Source organism: Poecile atricapillus, chromosome 19, assembly GCF_030490865.1.
Source record: "Poecile atricapillus isolate bPoeAtr1 chromosome 19, bPoeAtr1.hap1, whole genome shotgun sequence".
Classification (NCBI taxonomy): Eukaryota; Metazoa; Chordata; class Aves; order Passeriformes; family Paridae; genus Poecile; species Poecile atricapillus.
In genome coordinates, this window is record NC_081267.1 from 6,041,008 (window position 1) to 6,053,956 (window position 12,949).

Consider the following 12,949-nt stretch of genomic DNA (forward strand, 5'->3'; position numbering starts at 1 on the left):
AAAATAATTTTACACTTGGTCTATTTTCCAATACTCTAATCCCAGCCAGCCCAGAGTGTGAGTGTAATTGAGAGCCAGAGTGGAATTCTCACGGTGCCTTCCCCAGCAGCTGTGGCGAGGGCAGGCACAGAAAGCCCTGAAGCTCCAGCAGTGCCAGCCAGGATTGTCCCGCAGGGGCTGGAGATGCCAAAGGAGGGTGCCCAGGCCGAGGATTTGAGCAGAGGATCTGTGGGCAGGCCCAGGGGCTTCCCCCGCTGGGGAGCCCTGGCTGCTGCTGCCTTGCCTTCAGTGCAGGCTCAGGGGTGACCTCCCATCCTCCTGCTGCAGCCGGGAAATCCAAATCTCCAGGGCTTCAGAGCCCTTGAGCCGAGGCTGAGGGGTCCCCCCGTGTTCAGCTGTGCTGGGGCTGTTTCTGTGCTCAGGGACACTTGGAATGGGCCGTGCCACTTGGCCACCAGAGCTGCTTCTTTCCTCTGCTTCGGCAGGACCCGATGTCCTGGTTGGGTGTGTCGTAGTAGAGATGGACAATGACACCTGTTTCTTCTTCCATCACAGCCAAAGCTTTATTGCACACAGCTTATATTTACATGGTTATCAGAAGGCACCGTGCTTAATTCCAGTTGGTTGGGAACTCAGTTCACTGGTTGGTAATGGTGAGTGTACACGTCAATCCAAACTTTTCTCAGTGTAAACAATGTTTACATACTTTTTCTACTGATTCTTATGGTACAGATCCCTTGTTACTACAGGTGCACTTGTTTTTCTCCCCAAGATTAGTTTATGTTAACAAACCTTTCATTCTCAAGATGTTTTTGACTGGGTACTTATCAGGCCAGCTGCTAGCTACACTTAGCCTACGTAACAAATCCTAAACCATGATTTTCCAAGTCCTTTCTTTTGTAAGGTTTTACCTTTATGTGACAGGGTGTTGTGGACAGCAAAGTCCAAAAGTGGATGTGTCTCAAATCTCTCCCAGCCCGGGTCTGGATCTCTCTCAATTCAATGCAGGCATGGGTTTCTTCCCAGCCCCCTCTCCAGGCTGTTCAAACAGGAGGCTGGGTTAAACCCTTCCCGTCCTCAATTCTAAATCCTCCTGTGCCACTGAACAAGTTTCATACTGCAGTCACCGAGCTCTGCTCATCCATTTAGAGGCTCTGTTGGGGTGCGTGGGAGAAGGTGAGGAGGGGTCCCCGGGGGTCGTGTCCCCCCTTGAGCGCCTGTGACTCCCCCATGTCCCCCCCATGCTGGGCTCACCCCCTTTTGTCTCTGCCAGAGCTCCTGACCCAGCTCCTGCTGTGCCCTGGGAGGGGCTCTGGGGAGCCCCCCTGGGACCCCCTTGGATCCCCATTCCTGGGCCCTGGGACCCCCCCGCATCTCCTTCCCCAGCTCCGGGACCCCCTGCACCCCCTTCTCCTGCACCAACAGCGCCCTGCACCCCCTTTCCCGGGGATCCTCCCCTGCCAGCCCCTGGATCCCCCGGTTCCGTCAGCCCGGGGACCCCCGGAGCCCCATTCCCGGCCATCCCGGGGCACCGCACCCCCAGGCCTCCCTTTCCAGGGAAAGCCGAGCTGGGCACGGGGCTCTCCAGCCGCTCTGGGATTTCTGATCACTCAAAGGAGAGGGAGAGAGCAGCAGAGAGAGAGAGAAGGAGATTGGGAATCGGGGCTCGGGCTCCCAGCGCCCGCTCCTGCTCCGCCGGGGCTGGGGAGCCGCAGCCGCAGGAAAAATGGGATCCGCGGATCCCGGGGCTTCCCCCGCTTTGGGCCGAAGCCGGCGGGTTCCAGGCAGAGTTTGAGCGCAGGGCCCGGGAGTTCAGCCCAGTTTGTCCCGGGGGTCCCGCAGTGCGCGGCCGAGGAGGGTCCCGGGGGATCCCGGGAGGGGATCCCGGGGAATTCCCTGGAATTGCCCCGTCCCCTCCCCCCGCGCTCCCTCGGGCACTTTCGCTTCCGCCTTGGCCGCCCTGCGCCGCCGGGATCTGCCCGGCGACCGGTGACGTCACTGCAGCCTCGGGCTGCCACTGGCGGGCAGCAAAGAGCGGCGCCAATGGCGGGGCCGGAGGCGGCTCTGGGGGCGGGGCCGGGGCTGTGGGCGGGGCCGCAGCGGAGCAGCGCGATGGCTCCAGCGCTGGGGCCGGGGGCGCTCCCGGGGGGCGGCGAGAGGTGAGGGGGACCCCCGGCACCGGGACTCTTTGACCGCCCATTCCGGAGCGCCGAGGGGCCCCTAAACCCCCATTCCTGGGCGCCGCCATCCCACCGAACCCCCATTCCCGGCCGTGGGTCCCACCCTGCACCCCCTTATCCGGCACCAGGAACGCCTCCACCCCTTTCCCGGCCATCCCGCCTCTCGCAGCCCCCAGAGCCCCCTTCTCCTTGACCCATTTACCACCTGGACCCCTATTCCTGCCTCTCCTAGCTGCCGGCCCCTCCTTTCCTCAGCACTGAGGACACCCGGGACCCCTATTCCCAGCTATCCCGGCTTTCCCTGCCCTCTCCTGGCAATGGGGACACCGGGGACCCTTGGAGCTCCCTTTCCTGGATACAGGAACACCCTGAACTCCAGCCATGCCACATCTAGCCAGCCCCAGCCTCCCCTCTTCTCACTCCTGGCATCCCCAAATGCCCTTCCCGGTTCTCCCCGTTCCCCCTTTCCTTCAGCCATGACCCACCCGATCCCAAATCTCCAAATGTCCCCCCAGTTCTCCTCTCCCTCCGTTCCCTGCACGCGGCGCTGTCGGAGCCCGGCCCGGGCTTCCCGCAGTCCATGTCCATGGGGTCCCTGGCTGGGATCCCCTTCCAGCGCCGCCGCAGCGAGCGGGGCCGGGCGGAGCCGCAGCCCCGGGGATGGCGGCCGGAGCCGAGCTGGGATCTTGGGATAGCCAGGGCTGGGATCTTGGGATAGCCAGGGCTGGGATCTTGGGATAGCCAGAGCTGGGATATTGGGATAGGCAGAGCTGGGATATTGGAATAGGCAGAGCTGGGATATTGGGATAGCCAGGGCTGGGATATTGGGATAGCCAGAGGTGGGATCTTGGGATAGCTGGGGCTGGGATCTTGGGATAGCCGGGGCTGGGATCTTGGGATAGCCAGGGCTGGGATCTTGGGATAGCCAGAGGTGGGATCTTGGGATAGCCGGGGCTGGGATCTTGGGATAGCCAGGGCTGGGATCTTGGGATAGCCAGGGCTGGGATCTTGGGATAGCCAGGGCTGGGATATTGGGATAGCCAGGGCTGGGATATTGGGATAGCCAGAGCTGGAATACTGGGATAGCCAGGGCTGGGATATTGGGATAGCCAGAGCTGGGATATTGGGATAGCCAGGGCTGGGATCTTGAGATAGCCAGGGCTGGGATCTTGGGATAGCCAGGGCTGGGATATTGGGATAGCCAGGGCTGGGATATTGGGATAGCCAGGGCTGGGATCTTGGGATAGCCAGGGCTGGGATATTGGGATAGCCAGAGCTGGGATATTGGGATAGCCAGGGCTGGCACAAGGAGCGGCACCGGCACGGGGCCAGCGGGGAGCTGCAGATGCTGCAGCAGCGGCACAGCCAGAGCGGGGCTGAGCGGGGGGAGCCGGGCCTGGGGGATCTGTGGGGCTGCGATGGCAACTGTGGCACCGCCATGGGGATCCCTGAGATCCAGGCTGAGGGATTAACAAATTCCCTGGCTCACAGCTGCAGGGAATGTCTCCGGAAATATGTCAGATATGGGCGGGAGGCGCTGGAGTGTAAAGGTGGGGAGGGCAGAATTCCCATGGGAATATGGGAATGGGAATGTGGGATTTAGGAGGGCAAAATTTGGGAACCTGGGAATGCCCATGGAAATTCCATGGATGGATCTCAGACATCTCATTCCCACGGGACCTCCGTGGATGGATCCCACTGCTGTTCCATTCCCATGTGAACTCTGTAGATGGATCTCACTGCCATGCCATTCCCATGGAATTCTATGGGCAGATCTTCCCATCCCGCAGCCATGGGAGCTCAAATCCGGTTCCCCCCCAAGCCCATCCTTGGGATCGCCCTGTTCCTTGCCCTCCCCACCCCTCACAGGACTCCCAGGGGTTCCCTTCATGACAAAACCAGCCCACCAAACTCTTCCTGGGTCCCCCCTCTTCCCCCCACAATGGGAATTCCTGGGAGTCCCCCCGTATCCCCTCCCCCAGGACTTTGGGGGTCCCACCCGACCTGTCTGTGCACCCCCAGATTTCTTCCACAGCCCCCCTGTGATGGTGGAGGGTGGGGGCCGAGTGCTGGTGCCCCCCTGCCTGCAGCAGATCCAGCGGTGAGGGCAGTTCGGGGGGTCCCTCAGCATTTGGGGTCCCTGGGATTTGGGGTGACCCCCCGGGCCCCCCAGGATCTCCCTGAACACGCTGACGCTGCCCGTGCACAGTGAGAAGGTTCAAACCCAGCACGGGGTCCCCAGCACTGCCACCCGCATTGCCCAGGTACCCCCAAACCTGCCGAGAACCCCCAAACCCCCCAGGGCACCGCAACCTCCCCTGATCCCAAACCCAGCCCTGGATGTTCCAAAAACTCCCCAAGACCGCAAAACCCCATACAGACATTGAGAAGGTTCATACCTGGCATGGGGTCCCCATCTCCATCACCAGCAGGTTCCCCAAAACAGCCTTGGGACCCCCAATTCCACCCCTGGGATCGCCCAAATTCCCCCATCAGGATTCCTGTAAACCCCCTTGGGAACCCCAAAAAAACCACCGTGGCCTCAAAAACACCCAGGACTTGCGAAAACCCTCAGGAACCCCTCACAAAGGTTTATACCCAGCACGGAATCCCCATGGACACCATCGGCATCACCCAGGTACCCCCAACCCCTCCCGGGGCTCCACTGCCGGAACCAACGGGAGTGGTGTTGCCCTTTTAAGAGGAGTTACAGTGGGACCCGACAATACCAGGGGCTCTTAAAGCGGCCATGGTAGAGAGAACCCCCAAAATCCACCCTGGGGGACAAAACATCTCCTACAGGGGCTTGGGGTGGGGACACCCCTAAAAATGTCACTTAAAGCCGTCATGATCCCCCCTCAAAAGGGGTTTGTGGGGCTGTGACTGCACAAACACCCTAAAATGGGGGGGGGGGAAAAACACCCCTGTAGTGGTGGGATCCCCCGCAAAGAACCTGAAAAATTAAAAAAACTCTTCAGAGGGGCCTGAAGACCCTGAAAGGCCCTGGAAGAGGGACAAGATCCCCTCCTCTGCTGGGGCCTCCCCGAGCCGGGAACTCTCCCGTTCCTGCACTCGGGGGAGCCCCGAACGACGGCGGCTCCTGGGCTGAGCCCCCCTCAGCCGGGGCTGCGGGGGGAACTGGGGGGGCTGGGACGGGGCTTGGGGGTCCTGGGGTGAACTGGGGGACCCTCAGTGCTCCCACCTCCCCCTGTTCCCCTGTCCCGCCCCGTTCCCATTGTTCCCCCCAAACCTCCGCTGCCCCCAGCTGGGTTTGGGGGGACCCAGCCCTTTCCCATCGTGTCCCGGCCCGGCCCCGCTCACCCGAGGGCTCCGAACCACGCCCAGGGACAGAGGAGGGACAGAGGAGGAGGAAGAGGAGGGACAGAGGAGGAGGAGGAGGAGGAGGAGCAGGCAGAGGAAGAGCTGGAGCAGGCAGAGGAGGCTCCACGTGCGCTCCCCGCTCTCTGGATCTGCAGCTCCTTCGGGACCATCGCCCCCCATCCCGCAGGTGCCCGGGGAGGGGGAGCTCGCCCCAAATACCCCGGGGCCCCCTGGGTTTGGGGTTTTTGGGGGGGATGTTTGGGGATGGCAGGGCTCCAGAGCCGAGCCGCAGATGCCCCTCGGGGGGACCCCGGGGGTCCCCGGGAGGTGTTTTTGGGGGGTCCCGGTGGCGGCAGAGCCCCGGCAAAGGGGCCGGGGGGATGCGGGTCCGGCATGGCCGGGAAAGGGGTTCGGGGCTCCCGGTGCCGGCAGTGGCTGCTCCCAGCATTGCCCAGTTGCTCCCCCCGTATGGCTCCAGTTTCCTCTGCGCCCCAGGATAAGCCAAATCACTCCCAGTCATTCCCTATTAGAGTACAGTTTGTCTCCATTTTATCCCATTTTTTCCCCATTTTTATCCAATTTTTCCCCATTTTTATCCTATTTTTTCCCAGGTTTGCTGTATTTTCTCATTTTTATCCCATTTTCATATAATTTTTCCACATTTTTATCCTATTTTTTATTTTTTCCCCACAATTTTACTCATTTTTTTTCCTTCATTTTCCCCTTTTTAATCTCATTTTTCCTCAATTTTTTCTTAATTTTTCTGATTTTTTTTCCTATTTTTTCCTGCATTTTTACTCAATTTTTTCTCCATGTTGTCCTAATTTTTCCCAATTTTTTTCCCATTTTTTAATCTATTTTTTCCCCATTTCCCCATTTTACCCTCTTTTTGCTCCATTTTTCCCCAGTTTGTTCCCCATGTTCTCTCCTGTTTTCCCCATTTTCTTCCATTTTTCTCCCACTTTCACTTCATTTTTACCATTTTTATTCCCATTTTCCCTTCATTTTTCTCCCAGTTTCCCTCATTTTTTTCCCCATTTTTATCCTGGTTTTATCTCATTTTTCCATCATTTTATCCCCATCTTCTTCCATTCCTTTCTCCCATTTTTCCCATTTTTTCCTCCATTGCCATCTCATTTTTCCTTATTTTTATCCCATTTTTTACCTATTATTTTCCCATTTTGGCTCAAATTTCCCCCATTTTTGCTCCATTTCCATCCTATTTTTTCCTCATTTCCCCCTAATCTTCCCCATTTAATTATTCCAAAAAATTAATATTTTGGTGGGAAAAAACTGTGCTTTGGGGGCAAAACTCCATGAATTTGAATCACAGCTTTCCCATGATTTTTCCATGATTTCCCCATGATTTCTAGCTGGAAGGAGGAATGGGATTCAGCCGAACATTCTGGAAGCTGGAATAGGACCAGGCCATCTACCTTCCCAAAAATCTGGAGCAGCTCATCTGCAATTCCACCTATCCCCACTCCCTGTATCCCAGGTCTGGAAATTCTTCTACGACCTCGCAGGTAAGCAATTCCCGAAATTCCATGGAAAAATGGGATAGGGGGATTTCATCCTGTTTTTTTCCTGAATTTCCCCATTATTTTCCCCAATTTTTTTCTCTCTTTTTTTTTATTTTTATTAATTTTTCTGATTTTTCCCTCATTTTTCCCTGAATTTTTCCCAGTTTTTTCCCCATTTTTTTCCTGATTTTTTTTGTTTTTCCTGATTTTTCCCTCTTCTTTTCCAAAAATTTTTTGTCTTTTCCCCAACTTTTTCTCAAATTTTTCCATAATTTTTCTGGTTTTTCCCATTTTTTAGCAATTTTTCCCCTGCTTTTCCCATTTTTTTTCCTGATTTTCCCCCAATTTTTTTCTTTTTTTTTTTTTTCTGATTTTTTTTCCATGATTTTTTCCAGGTTTTATTCCCTTTTTCTAATTTTTTTCCTCATTTTTCACAATTTTTCACATATTTTTCAATTTTTTTTTCCTGATTTTTCCCTCGGATTTGTCCAAATATTTCCCCTTTTTTTCCTGACTTTTTCCCATTTGTTTCCTTGATATTTCCTATTTTTTTCCCAATTTTTTTCCCAATTTTCCAAAGTTTTTTCCCCACTTTCTTGTCCTCCTTTTTTTTTATTTTTTCCTTGATTTTTCCCACTTTTTTCCCAGTCTTCTTCCTCTTCCTCTTCCTTTTCCTGATTTTTCCCTATTTTTTCCCAATTTTTTTCCTAAATTTTTTTCTTCATTTTCCCCCCACTTTTTCCTGACTTTTCCCTCTTCTTTTCGCAGTTTATTCCTGGTTGTTCCCCATTTTTTTTTCCACAATTTGTCCCTGATTTTTCCCTGTATTTCCTAATTTTTTTTACTGATGTTTCCTTTTTTTTTCCAGGTTTCTTCCCTCACTTTTCTTGATTTTACCCAATTTTTTTCTCAATATTTTTCCTGATTTTCCCCTTTTTTTTCCTGATTTTTCCTGATTTTTTTTCATAATATTTTTCATGATTTTTTTATTTTCTTGATTTTTTTTCCAATTTTTCCCATTTTTTTTCTCAAACTTTTCCTTGATTTTTGTGGTTTTTCCTTTTTTCCCCATTTTTTTTCCTGATTTTTCCCTTTTCCTTTCCCTAATTTTTCTGGTTTTCCTCAATTCTTTCCTGATTTTTTTCATTATTTTTTTTCTGATTTTTCCAGATTTTTATCCTTTTCTGGTTTGTTTTCCTGATTTTCCCATGATTTTCCTTTTTCTCCACATTTTTTCTCTGATGTTTTCCAAATTATTTTCCATATTTTTTTGCAATTTTTTCTCAAATATTTCTGTTTTTTCCTTCATTTTTCCAATATTTTTCCCAATTTTTTCCTGATTTCTCCTGATTTTTCCCAGGGTCTTTTCGGCTTTATTTCCTGATATTTTCCCTGATTTCTCACAATTTTTCACAATTTTTTTCATGTATTTCCCATTTTTTCCTGATTCTTCTCTCTTCCTTTCCCAAATTTTTTCTAGCTTTTTCCCAATTTCTTTTCAAATTTCCCTAATTTTTACCTGATTTTTCCTGGGATTTTTCCTATTTCTTTCCAGATTTTATTCCTCTTTATTTTCTGGATTTTCTCCAGTTTTTCCAAGTTTTTGCCCAGTTTTTTTTTCTGATTTCCCAAATATTCTTTCTAGTTTTCCCTGTTTTTTCATGATTTTTCCTTCTTTTCCTATTTTTTCCTGATTTTTTCCCCATTTTTTCTGATTTTTCCAGATTTTTCCCAGATTTTTTCCACTTTCTTTTCCTGACATTTTCCCCCAAATTTTCCCATTTTTTCCTTGAGTTTTCTCTTTTTTTCCCCAAATTTTTCCTGGTTTTCCTCATTTTTTTTCAAATTTTCCCCTGTTTTTCTCAAATTTTTCCCAATTTTTTCCTAGTTTTTCCCCAATTTTTTTTATTTCACCCTGATATTTTTCTGTTTTTTCCCTGAATTTTCCCTTCCATTTTCCTTGAATTTATCCTGGTTTTTTTTTTTTTTTCATTTTTTTCCCCAGTTTTCCAGTTTCCTTCACACTCCCAGTCTGATCCCGGTCACTCCCAGTATGAGGCCAGTGGCCCCCAGTTGCTCCCTGTCAGTTCCAGTATGACCCCAGTAGCCTCCAGTGTGATCCCTGGGACTCCCTGTCTCTCCCAGTATATCCCAGTCAGCCCCAGCACACTCCCAGTCATTCCCAGCTCCTCCCAGTTGCTCTCAGCGTGATTCCAGTTGCTCACAGCCACTCCCAGTCAATCCCAGTATGATCCCAGTCACCCTCAGTGGGATCCCAGTCTCAGCCAGCATGGACCCAGCTGCTCCCACTGTGATCCCAGTATGATCCCAGTTGAGTATGATCCCAGAATAGTTGCAATTCTTCCCAGTTCCTACCAGTATGATCCCAGTTGTCCCTGGAATAGTCCCAGTCCATCTCAGCATGGTCCAAATCACTCCCAGTTCCCCCAGTGTGGTTCCAGTTGTTCCCAGTGTGGTCACTGTCACTCCCAGTATATCCCAGCTGCCCTCAGCATGCTTGTGCTCATTCCCAGTCATTCCCAGTTACCCCAGTAAGGTTCCAGTTACCCCAGTACAAACCAGTCCCTGCCAGTGCTGCCACTCCTGGGATCCGCCAGCCCTCTCTGTGTTCCCCCCTCCCGCATCTCCCCAGAGGAGCCCCAAGGGCTGGCAGTCCCCAGCCAGGGTCCCCAGCCAGCCCCAGGTTGGATCTGCAGCCCCCAATTTTCCCAGTTTCCCTCTCCTTTTCCCCGGGCCGGGTTCCCCCCGTCCCCAGCGGGTGGGAGCAGCGGAGAGCCCCGCGCTGCCCATCCCGACCTGTCCCGGCTCCATCCCCGCTCCTGCCGTGGGCTGTGAGGGGTTCGGGAACGGGGCACCGAGGGTGTCACTGCTCCTGGGGGAGGAGGAGGAGGAGGGATGGAAGAGGAGGAGCAGTAGGAAGAGGAGGGAAAAAGGAAGATAAGGGAAAGGTGAAGGAACCACAAGGTCGAACGCTCCCTGAATTCACAGCCCCCACCTGTGGGATCATCATCCCCCATCCCACAGGTGACCGGGGAGGGCGAGTTCGGCCCAGATATCCTGGGGGGTCCCTGGGTTGGATTTTTCCGGGGGATGTTTGGAGAATGAAGAACTCGAAAGCTGAGTGGAAAATGCCCCTTGTGGGGACCGTGGGGAGTCCCAGCATCCCTTATTGATGAGATTGAAATGGGGGGAACTTTTTGGATTCCCAGCACTCCCAGCAGCCTCAGGGGGGCAGGGATCGAGTAGACAGAGGACCCCCAGTACAAGCGTGACCCCCAGCAGCTGGGACAGGGGGGAACCCCTGAAGACCAAAGGGAGAGACCAGAGATGGGGAACTTCTGGGAGGTATTTTCAGGGTTAAATCTTGGTGTTTGGGAGGTTTTTATGGATGGCTGGTGACTTCTAGAGATGGACCTGGGCTGAACAAACCCCCTAATCCAATGTGCTCATACACTGTATTTTTCCCCAATCCAGGATTTCTCATTCCCAAATCTTGGCTGGATGGAGGAGGCGGCTGCAAGGAAGAGGAAGATGCCCCAGGACACGCAGGCAGGTGAGGAGGAAGTCAGTGCCCCTTTCCCCCTCTCTCCTGCTCCATCTCCCAGCCCAGCCTGGCCCCCGGCTGCAGGACAACCCCGCTGCCGACGCCGTCCTGCCGGGGACGCACTGGGGGGATCTCCTTCCTCTTCCCTCTGGCACGGAGGCAAATCCCATCCTCTCCTTGTCCTTCCTCCCCCAGACAAGGAGCTGAGGATGGAGACCAGGGAGGACAAATCCCCACAGCAGAACCTCATGGAAGAGGCCATTTTGAGCAGCTCCACAGTGCAGGAATCCAATGGGGAGGAAAATCTGCGAAGATCCCGCAGGAGGAGGGGCTCCAAACCCATCCCAGGGTGCTCTGAGGAGGAAAGACACACCCTGTGCCAGGAAGGCGGCCGGAGATCCAGCCAGGGCTCTGAGCTGGTGGTCCATGAGCAGCTTCAGGATGGGGAGAAGCCCTACAAGTGCTTGGAGTGTGGGAAGAGCTTCAGCCAGAGGAAAACCCTGATCCGCCACCGGATGATCCACACTGGGGAATGGCCCTACGAGTGTGGGGAATGTGGGAAGGGCTTCAGCTGCAGCTCCCAACTCATCACCCACCAGCGCATCCACAGTGGGGAGAGGCCCTACGAGTGTCCCGAGTGTGGAAAGAGGTTTCAGACCAGCTCCCATCTCCTCCTGCACCAGCGGATTCACACGGATGAGAGGCCCTTCCACTGCCCTGACTGTGGAGAGGGCTTCAAGCAAAACTCCAACCTCGTCACCCACCGGCGCATCCACACTGGGGAGAGGCCCTACGAGTGTGGGGAATGTGGGAAGAGCTTCAGCCGGAGCTCCAGCCTGACCGTGCACCAGAGGACTCACACTGGGCAACGGCCCTATGAATGTGGGGAATGTGGGATGACCTTCAGCCAGAGGTCCCATCTGACCATCCACCAGATGATTCACACAGGGGAGAGGCCCTATGAGTGTCCCAAGTGTGGAAAGAGGTTTCAGACCAGCTCCACTCTCCTTGAGCACCAGCGGATTCACACAGATGAGAGGCCCTTCCGCTGCCCTGACTGCAGGAAGGGCTTCAAGCACAACTCTCACCTCATCACCCACCGGCGCATCCACACTGGGGAGAGGCCCTACAAGTGTCCCCAGTGTGGGAAGAGCTTCTCCAGGAGCTCTCACCTGGCCAAACACCAACAGAGGCACCGGTAATGGAAGCCCTGCAAGTGCCCCAATTGCAGGAAGAGCTTTGTGCACTGCTCCAGCTCCATCCTCCATCAGAGGACCCACGTTGTGCGGAGCCCTGATGACCCACATTCCCAGTGATCTGCATTGGGAACACACTGAGCTGGTGGTCATTTTATTTTGTTCTGATTATCTTTTGATTCATCTTCATCCCTTTAAAACAGACAAAATTTAGGTAAAAGTCTACAAATTCATCAAAGGCATCTAGAGCCTCACATTTTACTAGTGCTTCAAGGTTATCTGGTATTCATGGAAATGCTTGGGTGTTGTGGAGCTATTTGGTGTAGTTTTTTCCATTTTTTGGCACTCAAAGCAACGAGAGTTTGAACTGTGATCTCAAAACCACTCAATGCCACTGAAAACTGCACAGTCACACTCAAAACTATTGGATTCCACAGCCCCTCAGGGTGTGATGCCTCAAGTTTTAGCTTTCATATCTTTCATATTCTGTGCTGCCTAGGTTTTTATTTTTGAACTTCCTGTTAAGTGTTTGTGAGCTCTCTTCACAGAGTAGGTAGACAAAACCATTCCTTTTCTAGCTTGATACCAAGGACAATTATCACAAGTTTCAGGCCCAAAAGTTTAAACAAGGGTGGACTGAAGAGAGAAAACAAGAAGGACAGGACTTCATCATCTGAAGCTGTAACTGGACAATGAACCCAAATATGCAGATGGACCTGAACTTCTAAAAATGTGAGACCTCGTGATGAGTTGGTTTTGGTTTTTTTTTTTGACTATTTTTTGCTCCATTTTGGGTGTAGCCCTTTCCAGGCTCTTGTACTGCCCAAGGTCTGTCCTTGAAGGCCTTTTAATAAACTTTATTCTTAACTCTGTCTGGGCTCTGTTCTAGGTCAGCCTTCTGAAGGCATCAGGTGGAATGGGCGTGGAAGGGGATTGGGTGAAGTGGGATGTAAATCAGGAGGGGTGAGATGGGCATTGGGTGGGGCAGGATGGATGGGATGGAGTTTGGGAGGTGTGAAATGGGGGAAATCGGTCTTGGGAAGGGGGTCTTGATGTCCAGCAGGAATGGGATGGGATGGGGTTTGGATTGGGGAGGTGGGGTGGGGTCTGGAATGAGACAGCCAAAGTTTGGGGATGATGAATGGAGGGGAAACCCGTTAGTGA

The 12,949-nt window shown here is 52.8% G+C and overlaps 1 pseudogene; it reads left to right on the forward strand.

The window, feature by feature from the left end:
- LOC131586333 (uncharacterized) overlaps positions 1-12,949 on the forward strand; it is a 705,318-nt pseudogene that overhangs the window by 262,928 nt on the left and 429,441 nt on the right.